Below are 17,168 nucleotides of genomic sequence, written 5' to 3' on the forward strand. Positions count from 1 at the left end.
TTTCATGGTGAACACTTAGTGATGGAGGGTCAGTTCTAAGTGATTTTAGTGACTATTAACCATACTTCACTCTCCCCTAAAACTACCCAAAGAAGAATGGAGTCCACCATAATATTCAAAAGAAGAATGGGGACAAAAAAAGTGGCATATTTTGAGAAAAAAAAATATTGCTCTTCCTGTGTCTTAATTAAGCCAGCATGTTTGTTCTCCATGATGACATCTGCATCTGAGCTGTCCAAAATGATTTAAGATCTCAAGTTATAAGACTCCAGAAAAAAAGCTGTCTCACTAAAGAACATTCAAACTGGAAGAATTTCTGCTCATGAACTACTCAGAAGTCATTGTCTTTTAAAGTAATTTAGTATCAAAAAAAAAAAAAGATTTTTAAGAGGTAATCTTACTGTGATAGTTTTCTGAAAGTGTCCTCTGATACCTACCTGTCTTCTTTTAAAATTGGGTAGGCGGGTGGGGTCCAGAGGAGGGAGGTGGAAATAGGGAAGGAATGTGGAAGAATGAAAGGAAGAGAGAGAAAGAAAGGATGGAAAAGATCACTGAGAGAGAATTGCTACTCAAGTGAAATAAATTTTATTCAATAAAATGTCTCATTCCTCTCTGATAAATTAGAATATATTAGGAATCTCAAGTTTTCCTTAAGAAAACAAAGGATCTTTGTTATCTTTAATGCACTCTAAAGTTATTACTTTGGGATTATGCTGAATTCTGAAGGATTAGGATTCATAAAGGAGAAGCAACCCAGATGACACTAGATGATAGCAGTTTTAGAAAATAGACTGGTGAACGTATACCTATTGAAAGAAACCAATGCTCTTTTTCCAATGTGGTCTTACAACTTCGTTTTAATGGCCCAGGGCATGGAGGGTGAGCCAAAAGGTTTCTGAACCCAAGGAAAATTCACAAGTGAAGCAACAAATTCAACTTCAAGTTTCCAAAATTGTAGCTAATATAGTTGGGTCTGTCTTGGTTTGAGATTTAACAGAGGCAGACCTTGAAACAGGGATATGAATGCAATGAGTGTATCTGGGAAGTGAAGAAAACACCACAGGACAGTTGGAAGTGAGACAGAGACATGAAGGCACTCATAATAGGTATGGAAACCAACCAGCTAGAGACGGCTGTCAGTGTAGGACGCAAGCCCCAGGGTCAGCACTTTTCAGGGACAAGGGAGCTGGGATGCTCACTGAGTGCTGCCTCTAGGAATGTTAATTCTCTGAGACTTCCAGCACCTTCTATGATTCAGCACATCAGCCTCACTCACCAGAAAAACCTCCAGACAGGGTGACATAGGGTCAGAGGGTTAGAATTTATGGATACTCACCGAAGTGCTTGAAAGAAGGACATGAAATGGACACTAGCAATGTCTGCAACTGTCGGGCAGAACTGAATGTAACACAAGAATTATCATAACCCACAGAGAAGTTGCCTTCATACAGCACAAACTATTTTAGAGATACATCATTTCATATAACAAATTATGAAATATCATAAGGGACCAATAAGATGACCCATGCTACTTCTTTTAGATCATTAGGCAAAGTACCAAAGCTCTGGAAATACGAAGCTACCACCAGAGTTTTACAGAGTGGGGACACATGCTGCCTCCCATTTCTCAAGTCAGATTTACAATGATCAAGAAGTGTCCTGTGTTTGCATTTTGCAAAGGACTTAGACATTCAGCATCTCATTAATCTCACTGCAAGACTGTGGGGTGGGCAGATGTGAGAATTATTTCACTTGTTGAAGAAGTAGCCTGAAGGGTTACATGGTTCACCTAATATTTTACAACTGTTAAAAGGCAATTGACCCACTTTCTTCTTTCTCTTTTCCTCCTTATGCCTCTGTATTCTAAGACTACTGACAATTCAGGGAAGGTTTTTGTTAAAGTTAATTTAAGGTCTCCAAAAATATTGGAAAGTATATGCTTGCACTATTTCCCTGCTTGCACTATTTTCCAAAATATAACAAAATAACAATAAAATATAAGAAATGTGTTTCAACCGCTCAAGCATCTATGATAATACACAGATCTGGTACCATAATGACTAAATCTCCTCATTAATTTCTGTCGTATGGAATTGATTCTACAACACTTGTCATTCTAGATAATATTTAATATAGCACTAGCCTAAATTTTTTTCCTATGGAAATGGAGAGTCTTTGTGGATTTTTGACAAGTTTTCTTTAGCAAAAGCTCATAAAGTGAAGTCACATACTTACATTCAACTCATCTGTGGAGAAAAGGTGACATCTTTATTTCTCTAAAATTGATATTTTGTTTTTTACAAGTGCCACCCGTTGAGAAGTTTGTATGGGTCTTTATGAATATGCAAATAGATGTGAAAGAATAAGAATTTACAAGTAAACATTTTGCTAAAGAATAACATATTCTTGCCTATAAGGAGATATGCAAATGTTAAGTGTGTATCTGCAAGTATTTTTCAAAAACTAAGCAAGGCTAAGAAGTCAGAACTCAGAGCAAAACATAGAACATTACTAGTACCCCAGAACCTTCCCCCATATCACCTTCCTGTTTCTACCCCTGGAGTGTGCAAACAGATAAAATCCAATTCAATGCAGGTCAAGTATTCTTTAGTCAAAGCTTGAGACCAGAAGAAATATTACATATTTGGGAATTTTTTCAGATTCAGAATATTTACATATATATAACTAGATATTTTGGGCATAAGACCAAAGTCTAAATAGAAAATGATGTATGTTTCATATACACTTCATACACATAGCTTGAAGATAATTATATACAACATTTTTAATGTGCCATATTTTGACTGAAACCTGTCACATGAGGTCAGATATGAAATTTTCCATTGGTGGCCTGATGATAGTACTCAAATAAGTTCAGATTTTAGAACATTCCAGATTTTTTTCATTTGGGATGCTTAACTTCTATTTTGAACATATCTCAATTTTCCAATCCCATTCTTGTAGACTGTGCTTCTTTTTCCCTTCTTTGCTCTCAGCAGGAGAACATCTGAGTGTGGAGGGTGTGGGGCAGAAGCCTCTGGGATCTGAGAAGAGGGTGTCAGATCTGCATTCAGAGTTCATCCTGGTTCGGGAGAAGAAATAACGTGCACTCTGCTCTTGTCTGTGTCACTCAGCGTATGGCAGGGTGGAATCAGTTGAACCTGCAGACAGGGCCCCCATCAGCACATCCCTGAATGGTGCTATGACTCCTTACCAGTCTGTGGTCATGACCCTGGCCCAGATAGTTCTAAGATGGTTCTTCTTTCTCCACCACAATGATGCTTCTACACAATCCTTAACCATGATCCCAATTCTCTTCCCCTGCTTCAGAGGCATATAGCAACATCTGTGTCCCACCTGCGCCATATAGAAGCCACATACAGCTTGAGGACACCTCAAATCCTCCCTTGTGCTTTCATCATTGTGAAGTGTTTTTCTTCCAGGGTCCCAAATGGGAAATGGTTCTTGAAAGCGATATTAAATACACATCCAATCACCTATCTCCCTAAGTCTGTCTTGGCCATTACAGGAGCACTGTTGCCCATCTCTTTGTTGGAAATGGTCACAAGGGCATAGAAGCCTAAGCATTTCATCTAGTGCTTCTAGAAAAGCAGCCCATCGCCCCAGTGTTCTTGGCCATGGGATACCTTACTGGATGAACTTAAGCTACCACATCTCTAGGAATAAGAACCTCAGCAATGAACATCCTCCCACCAACATCTCCCTTTCTCCCTATGTTTATTTTTGATGTTTAAAACAGTAACCATCAGGCTTTTCTCTCTCCCTGTCTTATCCCTCTGAGCTTTTCTTTTCCAACAGCATATTCATTTTCCCCTCCCTTAGTGGTCTTGGGTGGTAGGGGCATCTTATTTCTGTGGAAGAAAGTCTATGACCTGACTCTGTAGAACAGCACTTACCCATTCAATTAAGACCTAAAGGAGTTTTAGAAAATCTGTTCTCCCATAATATATCAGGACATTCAAAGTCTTGTTAAATAACAACAGCAACAACTTTACAACTCTTGTGATTCTCTTTGGATTTCTGCTTTAACAATCCTCACCTCTCCCCATCCTCCCGCTCCTCACCCCAACCTCACCTATCTGCCCAGAAGATGGAAGCTCAGGTGGACTAAGGAGAAAGCTATTAGTCAGAAACAGAAAACAGAAAAAAACACATTAATATATTTCAAAATATTAATTCCACATACACATATAAATTATTATAAATTACATAAAGAATAACTTCAGCACATTCCCCACCCCAATCTTTCTGCATTACTAAGAATTGTGCAGTATAACTGAAGAACTCTGGCCAATTTCAGAAGCATTGTCTTAAGAAGAATGCAGTAAAAAAAAAAAAAAAAAAATCAACAGACATTTATGTTTATATGATCCCAGTTTAAAGATTATTTTACTTAAATCATCTCATTTGGTCCTCACTAAATGAAGTTATGTATTATTGTCCTCATTTAGAGGCCTAAAGAGGTTAATCTATTACCACCAGCAATAGTGGTGCAGTGAAATAGGAACAGAAACTTCCACTTTAAAATGGATTTTTTTATGTGTGTAACTCTGAGAGTAAAAACTGAAATTCAGGCTTTGGGCTGAATTCCTGGTTTTGAGAATTATCTTAATGAACCCACCTTTATCATGAGTATAAATCAAATAGGAGCCCATTATTCTTTGAGAAACTCTGGACATTGGAAAAGTAATCTAAATTCAAATGCTTCAAAATGAGATGCTAAGGGTGTTGCTTTAAAAATGTGACCAGCATGGTGATGAACTGGTGCATCTCTGCACAGCTTAATAATCTGGAGTGATAATTTTCTTCCTCAGGCAGGAGCCTGCGACCGGACTTGCGTCTTTCCTTCTAGAGGACATTAGAATCAGACTCTTTGGGAAGTAAAAATATGGACCCCGCGAGCTTGGCAATATGCTAGGAGCTGCAGTACAAGGAGATATCCAAAAGAATAGGCAGCTTGATAAATTTTAGGAAAATAGAAGCTGGAATTGTGTTTTTAAGTTTCCCTTTTGTGCATTGGAATTTCAAGTATCGGCAAAGTTTCATTCATATTCTTTTGGAAGCTGTGCTTAGATAAAGCATCCTTGTTCATAGCTTTTGGTGAAAGAGACCAGAGGGAATAATGACTAGTAGAAAATGGTCTCAGGCCCCCAAAAGAGAGGGGGGAGATCCAGCCCCAGTCTAGAACATGAGGTGCTGAGGACACAGGTGGACCGATAGAATATTGCAGCACCTTCCAGTGTTCCCAGAAATTCCTGCTGGCATCAACAGAGGGCTCCTATCACAGACCACTAGACAGAAAAAGACAGGAGTCTCTCATACTGGAAATTGACTTGAAATAGCATAAGTCATACTTTTTGATAATTCTTAACGTACATTTAATCAAAAATAAATTTAAACCCATAGTTACTATTGTCAAATACTATATCATAGATATACTGTAAAATACAATTAAAAACTATTATCATCATATTGTCCAAAAAATTAAATAAATTGGTTTTTATTTCTTCCTTATGTCCTCGGGGTCACCATTCTTCCCACCTGTTGACCAATCCAAGGAACAATTTCTTAGCGAAATACCTATATCATGCTGAGCCACAAGATGTCAGCCTAAGATTAGTCAGTTTGAATTTTTGGGCCCTTGGAAAATTTTTTCCTCCCTTTCATGAACAAAAGAACTTTTGAGGACCTCAGGATACTTGGAATCAGGAACAGAGACCACAGATGCCACTGACCTTGGGAACTCTTCAAGTCTGTTAGCAGCCATCTTTGATGGAGAAATGACAATAGGTGACACTGGCTCCTTTCTGCCACATCACCAGAGGAAACTGCATTCCAAACATGGTGTAGGAATGTTACCAGGGTCCTTGCTCTTTCTCCTGCCCATCTGCCTTCTCTGCTAACTCCCTCTTCAGTTAGACTTTCAGAAAGATGGGCAAGCCTGCATGCCTTAGGAGATGTGCCTCTGGGGATGAGATCCTTTCCTTTTTAAGAGCATCCCTAGTCTTTGTGAATGAATTTTTCCAAGCCCCCACTGGTTGCCATTACAAAAGAGAACACATCTTTAAAAGAACACTTGCTTCTCCAACCTGACACTCACACTTCCTGTGAATACTCCCACTTGTCTGGATTCTTCTAGAAGTCTGGGAAGGGGGTGGGGTGGCTTTCAGGGACAACAGGGATGGTGTGTTTTTTGTTGTTGTTGTTTTTCTTGGCAAATCAGGGCAGGACCTGAACCCAGCTGTTTGCAGTCCTTTCCAGAAGGTGGGTAATCAGGGGCCAAAGTATGAATGTCCTCCCCAACCTCTCTTAAATTTTACATTGTTAGCAATTATTAAAGAGAATTTGAGTTGTGGAAACTGTGTGTGCAGGGCTAAAGTGTAAAACTCTAGCATGTTTCAAATGCTTTGTTTCATCTAATTGTCAAAAGACAATGGAGTAATATTATCCTCACTTGATAAATTTAAAAAATTGAGCTCAGGAAGTCTTCACTAACTTGCTCATATTCTTATAACTAGTAAGTCAGAGAGAAGCACAGACCTGATTCCAGAGTCCTCTGCATACTCTTTCTGAATAGCTAGTTTGAAATAATCTATGTGAAAATATGATCAAAAACTCCTTGGAAGAATATAAATCCCTTTGGCCAGGAGACTATAACAGGCCATCCTAGTACCCATCTCAAGCATGCACAGCTGCCATGTGTCTCTGGCCCATTGGCTAAGGCTGCAGAATCAGAACTAGAAATAGTGGTAGCTATGAATGGTGACAAAGATCTGAGCATCCAGGACCATTGAGATGCATTTGTCAATTTGACTAGAACCAGAAATAGAAGTGTGAAATAAATGCTCCCCTTCACCATCAATTGTCTTGATAGATTAGATAGATTAGATCATATTTTAAAGGAAAATATGAGTAAAATAGTATTTTACCTTTAGCAGTATTATTGGTCTCTCCCCCTCTCTTGTCTGTTCCTACTCATGGTCATATGAAGGTTCCCTTTTCTCAACCTATTAGATTCACCACTCCTTTTGTTATAATAAATCTCTTACAATGTCTCCTACAACCCTGAAATAAAATTCAGAGCTCACATAACCTATCTGACCACAAAATCTTTAAAACCATCAATATTATTTAAAAACATAATACAAATTAAAAAGGCAAATTTCTAATATATCAATGTTATATTTCTAATATATCAATGTATGAATGCTCAAGCTCGATTAAGTAGAAGATGCTGTGAAAAGATTGAACCTACTCATATGTCACAGCTCCAAATACATATTGGTCCAGGTTTGTAGTAGTGAGGAGTCAATTAACATAATATTTTTGTTTAAATGGTGTTATTTTGTAAAATGGTAAAATAATCCGGATAAAATTCCAAACAGAACAAAGTAGAATCTTCCCTTGATAATTGATTCACTGATTGATTTGGAACGGGAGATTGAATTCAAGGGCACTTAACCACTGAGTTACTGTCCCAGTCTATTTTACTTTTTATTTTGAAACGGAGTCTCTCTATGTTGCTTATGGCCTTGATGAATTGATGAGGCTGGCCTCGAACTTGCAATCCTGCCTCTGACACCTGAATTGCTAGGATTACAGGCATGTATCACCATTCCCAGCTTCATCTTCCCTTAATTTTATAGTATGATTTATTTCTAGGATAGTTATGATTCATTTAAATTATGCAGAAAATGCCATCTATGTGTATGACATAAAAAAATAGATTCTAAGCTGTTTATAAGCTTTTCATTCTTAGGAAAACTCAGGGCCACTTGAAATCTTAAATGCACAGACTGAACTGGATGTCTGGCTTCATGGTTGTTGCATCAGTCTTCCTGATCAGTGAGACAACCAACATTGCTTTCACATGTTTCAGAACCCTATGGGAAGTAGAACTGTGCTTACTACAAATTCAATGCTTAGGGAACATGTGGGGAGGCCCCTCCAATCAATCTTGGTTACCAATGGAATCCCAATCAATGTACCAGGCTATGCTGATTCCTGTATCCTGACATCTATGAAATTTCAGGCCCTACATAGGGTCTGGGGAACTTTGCTAAGATTGATAACCAATCCTAGGGTGCAGCTATACTAGATAGAACTCATGAGCATCCCGAGGAAGTTCTTCCTACATCCTCCCATGGCAGAGCCACCCACAGAATGAAGGTTCCTTCTCCAGTCAAAGAATATTGCCTTTTTTTCCCCTCCTCAAAGGCATTTTCCCTTCCCTATTGCACACATTTCATTTAAGCACTTCTATACCATTTCTTCAAAATAAATCCACAGTTCTCAGAGTGTGGTACAAAATCCCTCAGGATCCCAAGAGCTCTCAAAGAAAGTGAGGTCAAAACTATTGATATTATGATGAAAAGTAAGTATTTGCCTATCTTGTTATTTTGAGAGTGTGCAATGGGATTTACCAGAGGTTAATAACATGTGATATCAGAATAGAACAAATACTACCCAGGGAGGTGGTGTACACCTGTAATCCCAGTGACCGAGGAGTCCGAGGCAGGAGAATTGCAAGTTTGAGGCCAGACTCAGCAAATTAGTGGGGTCCTGAGCAACTTAGTGAGACCCTGTCTCAAAATAAATAATAAAAAATGGACTGGAGTTGTGGCTCAATGATAAATCCCCTCTGGTTTCAATTCCTAGTACCAAAAACAACAACAACAACAAAATGCAGAATATACCTTGGTGTTCTAATAAACCATTAAGAAAATTTGTAAAATGAACACAAAGCCATTAAAGAGTAAAAACTCCTTGGGGTTCTTAATCATTTTTAATAGTGTCAAGGAGTCCTGAGACCCCAAGCTTTCTTAGAAGACAGAAAAAAAAGTTTCCTTTCAATAGCTACACAGATGCACAAGACCCTGAAGCTAAAAAAGAAAGAAAAGAGAAGAGAAGAAAAGAAAAAGTAAAATTCAGAGCTGACTCCTTTCCTATAATGATGTGAAGAGAGGGCCTGGCAGGGAGAAAAAACTGAGACAACCAGGACTCACACTAAAACCTCAGTATGTATTCGTGGCAGAGATCATTATCAGATAACAAGCATGGCAAACCAAAGTGTAGGGCAGGGTGTGTATTTCATTTTCCACACCCAGATGAAATCCACTTAAAAAGAAGTGGCCACATAGGTTAAAAAAAAAAAAAAAAAAAAAACACAAAAACAGTACTCTGAAGAGTTATTCAGAGCCCATTGTGAACAGGGAAGAAATAGGATGTTAACCTCACCTTCAAAACTCGCAGCCAGGAGGAGACCTACAGGCATACAACAAATGAACTACAATAAAAGGTACTATTTTGATTCATGCATATGTTGTGCAATGATCAATTAGCACATCTATCATCCTGTACTTTTTTCATATCTGTATGGTAAGCGTGTTCAAAATCCTCTCTTCTAGGTATTTTGCACAATTAATATGTATCAATAAAAAAAGATACTATTTTAAGTGTCACAAAAATGGCAGAAGTGAAACATACTAAAACAAGGACAAAAATCCAATTCTAAAGGGGTTCTGAAGCTCCACTTCATGTTTGGGAGAGTGTGTGTCACAGAAGGTTGCAACCTGAGCTGAGTCCTGTGAATGGGCAGGCTCTGGAACTAAGCTCCATTAAGAAGTTCTTTGCAGGGAAGCAGAAAGGGAGAATCACCCTGCAGGTTTGGGACACAGCCAGCTGTAGCTAGTTTGGCTGGAACATAGGGTGTGTGGAAATTTTATATTAGAGATTGGGAGATAAAATTTGAAATTTAAGAAAGACTAAGATCCCAGAGAATCTTCAGGTGAGCCAAGCAAGTTGAGTGTCATTTCACAAGACTTGTGCCTTAGACCAGTAAGCCTGATATTTGGTGAAGCATCAGAGTGGGAAATATAAAATTTTAAAAGTAAAAGGTAGAACACCAGGAAACTATTTAGTTATCACACCAGGAAACTATTTAGTTATCAAAAGATGCAAATATCAGCCAGGATATGGAACAACTAGAAGCTATGTGTACTGCCAATAGGAATTTAAGTGGAACAATTACTTTTTAAGAGGTTTATTGATTTATTTATTTATTTATTTATTTGGCAATTTCTTATAAAGTTTAACTTTACCTCATGACCCAGAAATTTCACCCCCAGGTACTCCAGCAATTTCACCCTTTGGTACTTGTCTAAGAGAAGTGAGAACATAGGTCTACAGAGACACTCGTAAAGGAATTTTTTCAGCCACCATATTCAAAATATAGTAACGATGGAAACAACTCAAGTGTCTATGAGCAAAAATCTGGATAAACAAATTGTAGAGTAGTTGTAAAATAGAATATTATCCAACAACAAAAAAGAATAAAGGACTGATGCAGACAATGACATGACTAAATCTCAATGCTCAGTAAGGGAACCAGATCCAAGAGACTACTGCTGTGTGGTTCCAATTATTCCAAACAAAGTCAACCTAGGACAGTGGAAACCAAATAGTAGCAGAAAGCGGGGTGGGATAGGAGGAATATGAAGAAACTCTCTGGAAGGTGTAAATATTCTGAATATTAATTTGAGCTGTAGTTGCTCAAATTATATATACAATGGTCAAAAAAATTCATCTATCCAAACATGTGATACCTGTGCATTTTTATGCTAATCACATCTCAGTTTAAAAAGTATAGATTGTTGAAAATGCAGCATTCACTCGCCCTTCCTGAATATAAAAAAACGACTAATTGAAATACTCTTATTATGTGAAGAATCAACAGAATTAATGAAATAGCAGAAATTGTGACTGAACAGAAAGCCTAACGCTGAAGAATAAAACCAGCAAAATTTATATGACTGCATGACCCATGTGATCCTACAATATGTACAATCAGAAAAATGAGAAATTAAACTTCATTTATGTATGATTTATCAAAATGCAGAAATACATTCTACTGTCATGTATAACTAATTAGAACAAATTAAAATATTAAAATATAAAAAATAAATAAAATTGATACTTAGATTTTTTAAATTAATGATTTTGTAAAAGATGATGATTGCTATAAAATTAATAATTTAGTAATGATATTTTTATCAAATGCTATATTATATCAAAAATCCTGAAAAATCAATGGGAAAAGAAAATTCAGCAGTGTGTTTCAAGAAACCTAAGCTGGACACAGAGTCATATGCCTGTAATTCCAGTGGCTCAAGAGGCTAAAGCAGGAGGATGGCAAGTTCAACGCTGGCCTTAGCAACCTGTCAAGGACCTAAACAACTTAGTAAGATCTTGTCTCAAAAATATAAAATAAAAAATAAAAAAAGGACTGGGGATGTGGCTCAGTGGTTGGGCACCCCTGGATTCAATTCCTAGTACCGAAAAATAAAAAATAAAGAAATTAAAATTAAAAGGGCATTATTTTAGTCTTGCTGATGCAAAAGGCCAATGTTAATCTCAGATGCCATATCTTTACCTTATAAGTATTAATTATAGTCTTAAGGAAAATTCTTTTCAGTTATGTTCATGATTTATTAATTGGCTTCAAAAATAAAAACTGATTTTATTGCATTTATTTCTCATGCTGGGAAGTAATGTAGTGCTTACTGAAGTGTGTCCTTCTATCTCTTGGGTAGATAAAGTTCAGATTTTAAAAGGCAGCATGTGACTTTATGCTATTAGCTTAGGAAGTAAAATTAAAATTACTATTCTTCATCTCTCACCCACATAAACTCTAAATGTATACTTAAAGGTAACTTTAAGGGTGTTCAGAAATTGTATTTCATGTTCAAAACCAAGATAAAGATCTATGGAAGCTGTCATTCTAGTGACTTTCTTTGGGGAGTAAAAGGGAGTAGTATAGTTGAAAGTCCATTGAGAAGGAAAATATAACTTTGCACCATGTATAACTCATGTACCTCTCTGTATAAAGTAAGCTCAGCTGTAACCAGGAGGTGTGTTTTCCAGTGAAAAGCAGATGATAGTTCTATGCAGGAATTGGATACTATGTAGAGTTGATTGAGTGGCAAGCGTCACATGCTACGCAAATCCTTCAGATACACTAACAATCTGTATCTCCCCAGTTCCCATTGTAGATATGTGTCACTTCTCTGAACACCTGCTACCTGAAGAGGCTAGAACTTGGTTGCTGAAAATAAATCCAGTGACTTAAGAGGCAAGTAAATTAATAAATTAGAGCAAATCCCTGCAAAGAACTATTAGGCAGTTGATAAGCAGGGTTAATTAGACACATTTTGACAATGTATGTCATTTATGACATACTAAATGAGAAAAAAATCAAGTTTCAGAATAATGTGTACTATAATAATTCATTTTGGTAAAAATAAACCAAAAAGGGCAAAAGTACCAAAGCTTTGGAAAGAGCTGAAAAATGTCAAATTAGAAGAATTAATAACGTTATTCTGATTTAAATGGAAATACTTGACAAATCCATTCAAAATGAATATGGCAACAGCTATAAGGAAACAGCTTGGGAAATGCATGGACTATAAAAGGAAATTCATGAAAGATGAGTTAATATGATGCATGGTTGATGCATGGATGGGTGAATGGATGCATGGATGGATGTATGGGTGGGTGGATGAGTGGATGGACTGATGGACAGAAGAGAAGAAAAGGGAAAGAAAGAGAGGCAGGGAAATAATTATTCTTCAGAAATTTGAAGACTCTGCTTTGTTGTTTGTTTGCTTTGTCTTTTTGGTCAGTACAAGGGATTGAACTCAGAGGCACTTGACCACTGAGCCACATACCCAGCCCTATTTTGTATTTTATTTAGTTGCTTAGCACTTCACTTTTGCTGAGTCTGACTTTGAACTCATGATCCTCCTGCCTCAGCCTCCTGAGCTGCTGAGATTACAGGCATGCACCACTAAGCCCAACTTTGAAGGCTCTATTTTAATTTTTTTTTTTTTTTTTTTTTTTTTTTTTTTTTTTTTTTTTTTAGCATCTGGTGTTTCCAATGAAAATTCTACTGCCAAAAGTATCCTGTCTTCTCTTTATCTTTAGTATTGTTGTAATTAGGATCTAGATGTGAATCCTCTTATTTAAAGAATTCTCCTTACTTTGGACTCTGAAAAATATCTTCATATTGCTTCTTAGATCATTTAGATGTCTCTGTTTCCTCTATTCCATCTTTTCTGACAATACTACTTGCTGCCGGTAAGATCTCCTGGATAGATTCTCTGTGTCTCTTGCTATTTTTCTAAAACGTTTTGCTTCCTCTTCTTAGCAACCTACATTTTGGGAATTTATTCCTTTTTCTTTCTCTTTTTTAATTAAAAGGATTCTGTCATGAACTTTGTTTCTTTTCACAGCATCCCGTTCTTGTTTTATGAATACTGTATCTTCCTAAAGTGTCATGTTTCTTCACGTTTTCTTCTGTGCCTCGAACTATCTATGTGCATGTGTTATCCTAAAAAAAATTTAGAGAACAGGTATTGAAGTTGTAGTTAGAGAACAAGAGATGTCTACAGATTTCTGGAAGACAGTAAAAAGAATGGACGGTTGAGTTAGAGGGAAAGAAGGAAAGCTATTTCTTAGAATGCATACCAAGAAAAGTATGTAGAAGAAACCAATTGCCCTGGTGGAAATGGATTGAAATTCTAGCACTGCCACTTATTACCTAGATGTCTCTAGGTATTTTACTCAATTTCAAACTTTTACCACTACCAAAAGATCAAATATACATGACCCAATTTAAGACACTGAAAATTACCAATATTTAGAAGCTTCCCTGTATGCTTCTTTCAGATCACATCCCTCTCTCCTACTAGATCTTTAACTTCCTTGTTTTTTTTCCTTCCAGTTTTTAGTTTTACCATCTATCTTTGACTATATTATTTATATGGTTTCTACTATTTTATAAATATATACAATATAAATTACATGTGCATATAACATAATTTTGCTTGATTTTAAGCTTACAATGAATTGCATGACTATTTTTCCATTTGCTGATTCAGTCTACCCTTATAAAAATGAGGTCATGTTCAGTTTGGGGCCATTATGAGTCATAGTGCTCTGAACACCATTTCATCCTGCCATTTTACTGAGACTTAAAATGTTTGATAATAATTAGAATGTGGAGGAACTAGAATTTTCATGCATTGTTTGTTGGGGTATAGTAGTATACCAATTTTGAAAGCCACTTTAGCATCAGGAAGGGTGGAATGGTGTCTCATTTGGGGTTTCATTTTCATTTCTGTTATTTCAAGGGAACTGCAGCATCCTTAAATGTTTTCTGAGCCATCTTCATGTTCTCTTCTGTGAAAAGTTTTGCTTATGCCACTTGACCATTTATCTGCAAGACTGACATGGGTTTTTTCACTTATTAAAGAGTCTATCACTTTGCTAATGACTATCTTTATCCACTAACAGTAATAGTTGTTAACCTTGTTATCTCCAAGTGGTCCACCACATTTCCCAGTTCCTTTGTAGTTAGATGGGACCTCATGTAGACCATTGTAGGCCAAGGTCTGTGAAGAGTCACTTTGAAATCAAAGTGTTCATGTGTGAAACCTGACTCTCTCACTCTTGTTTCTATGCCACAATAACCAAAAGGCCATAAAGTTCTTGAGGGTTCACAATTACAAGATGAGGAAGCCTCTGTTTTCCTGAATCCCTGAGTGATTCTAAGGACCAGAGTACATGCCCCACCCTCACCAACCCACCCAACCACTGGATTCATACTGTAAGTAAGAAGTGTGAGGGGCAATTTGTTACTACAGCATTGCCTGGATTAACCTGGCTGTACTCGCTCTTTCAAGAATGAAATTTCCATGTAGGCATAAGTTTGTTTTGAGCCATGTATTGTACTCTGCAGGATTATTTCTTTGTCCTGCCACAAATAGCATGCTTTATCAATTGGTATAATGTAATAATAAGTTCTTTACTTTTGATAGGGAAAGTCGCTATACCTTATTCTTTCTTCAGGAAAGTTTTTTCCATCCCCCCCCTTTTTTGTTGTTTTTTTATAAGAACATAATTTTATTAGAACAGAATTTTAGAATTATCTTCTCAATGCCTAAAAACTCTATTGGGATATTGTTTGTAATTGCATTAAATTCTCAATTTGGTGGGAATTTATATCTTTATTCTATTGAACCATTTAAGAATATTGTTTATCTCTCCATTTTACTTAGTTTATTTGGGGGGGGGGTTGGGGTATACCAGAGATTGAACTCGGGGCACTCAGTCACTGAGCCACATCCCCAGCCTTTTGTATTTTATTTAGAGACAGTGTCTCACTGAATTGCTTTAGTGCCTCACTTTTGCTGAGGCTGGCTTTGAACTTGAGGTCCTCCTGCCTCAGCCTCATGAGCTGCTGGAATTACAGGCACATGGCACCATGTCTGGTTAGACTTTTAAAAAAGTTTTCAATGTGTTTTAATAATTTTTCCACAAAGCATTTGTACATCCTTTATTTAATTAATTCCTAAATATTTTACATTTTCATATTTCTTTTTTCTAAACAGTATCTGTTAAAATGTTTCATCTAATTGATCACTACTGGTTTATGGATATTCAATTAATTCCATTATTTCTATTAATATTTTCTATTTTAGATATTTAATATAGACAATCCTATCATTGATGAATGGTATCAATTGTGTTTTATCCTTTCAGATACCTTACTGATACTTCTGGTATAATCCATTTTTTTTTTTTTTTTTTAATAATGGGATTGAACTCAGGAGCATTCTGTCACTGAGTTACATCCACAGCACCTACCCCGATTTTGTTGAGGCAGGTCTTCCTGGTTTCAAACTTGTGATCCTTTCTGCATCAGCCTCCCAAGTCACTTAAATTATAGGTGGGCTCTAGTTCAAAACTGAAAAGAAATTATAACCACAGGCATCTTTTCTTGCTCTTAAATATACAGGAAATGTTTTCATCTTTGTCATCTTTAAGTATTTTACTTGATGTACATTTTTATAGAGGCTTTTTATCAGATTGAGGAAGTTCCCTTCCATTTCTAGTTTGCTGATTGTGTCTGTTTTGCATATTGTCTTCATGAATAGGTGGTGAATACTGTTAGAAGACTTTTCTGCTTACATGTAGATGATCAGACATTTTTTCTCCTATAATCTACTAATGAGATAACTCATACTGATGAGTTTTCTAACATTAAACTGAAATAAACACAGGCAATGATAAATGTCATCAATTTTGCACTTCTTAAAATTAGTTTAATATTTAGTTGAGGGGTTTTTCATTTATGCTGTAATTTCTCATAATGTTTTTGTCAGTATCTGGTATCAAGGTTACTATAGTTTCATCAATGAGAAAGACAGCATTTCCTATTTTACTATACTTTGGAATAGAATGTTCAATAGCAGAAATGTTTATGAAAAATGGTTATGAGAATTTACTGTAAATTTGAGGCTGCTTCTTTCTGGTTGGAGACTTTTGAGTATAAATATAAATACTTTGAAGTTTCTAGTTAAATCCAAGTTTTCCTTTGACTTTGAGGCAGCTTTGATTACTTGGACCTGCTTAGAAATTATTCATCTCAGTTGTTTTCAAATTAATTACCATATATTATCTTATATTCTATGTCTGTCCAGTTCTTTTGCTATCTGCTACTTTTCATTACTGGTATTTCCTTTCCTTCTGTTTTGTAAAGTTAGAAAACTGAGTTACTTACTTGCCTTTACTTGAAATTTTAGCTGTGGGAATTTTTTCTTCTTCTTCTTCCCCTCCTCCTCCTCCTCCTCCTCCTCCTCCTCCTCCTCCTCCTCCTCCTCCTCCTCCTCCTCCTCCTCCTCCTCCTTCTCCTCCTCCTCCTCCTCCTCCTTCTTCTTCTTCTTTTTTTTTTTTTTTTTTTTACCAAGGATTGAACCCAGGCACACTTTACCACTGATCCACATCCCCAGCCCTTTCTATATTTTATTTTGATACAGGGTCTTTTTAAGTTGCTTCAGGCCTCGCTAAATTGCTGAGCTTTGAACTTACAAACCTCCTGTCTCAGCCTCCTGGGCTGCTGGGATTATAGGCATACACTGCCATGCCCAGCATTTGGGAATGTCTGAATGTGAGTTCAAATTTGAGGTTTCACAAAGCAAGCATTTTTGTCTGCCAGGTGCCCAAAGGTATTACCAAATCGACACCACCTGAATTAAGCAATCTGGTTGAAATTTTTCCAGATGCAAGGCAATCGGAATCTGAACTAA

The 17,168-nt window shown here is 36.7% G+C and overlaps 1 long non-coding RNA gene across 1 annotated transcript; it reads right to left on the bottom strand.

Moving 5' to 3' along the window:
* Positions 1-967: 967 nt before the first annotated feature.
* Positions 968-16,692, bottom strand: LOC124977731 (uncharacterized). The gene is made up of 4 exons (XR_007107250.1): positions 16,643-16,692; positions 15,727-15,826; positions 4,097-4,140; positions 968-3,161 (listed from the first exon to the last, which is right to left on the bottom strand). It is a non-coding gene; the product is annotated as an uncharacterized LOC124977731 (long non-coding RNA).
* Between the last annotated feature and the right edge of the window lie 476 nt (positions 16,693-17,168).

The sequence above is a fragment of the Sciurus carolinensis genome, chromosome 2, assembly GCF_902686445.1.
Source record: "Sciurus carolinensis chromosome 2, mSciCar1.2, whole genome shotgun sequence".
NCBI classification, from domain to species: domain Eukaryota; kingdom Metazoa; phylum Chordata; class Mammalia; order Rodentia; family Sciuridae; genus Sciurus; species Sciurus carolinensis.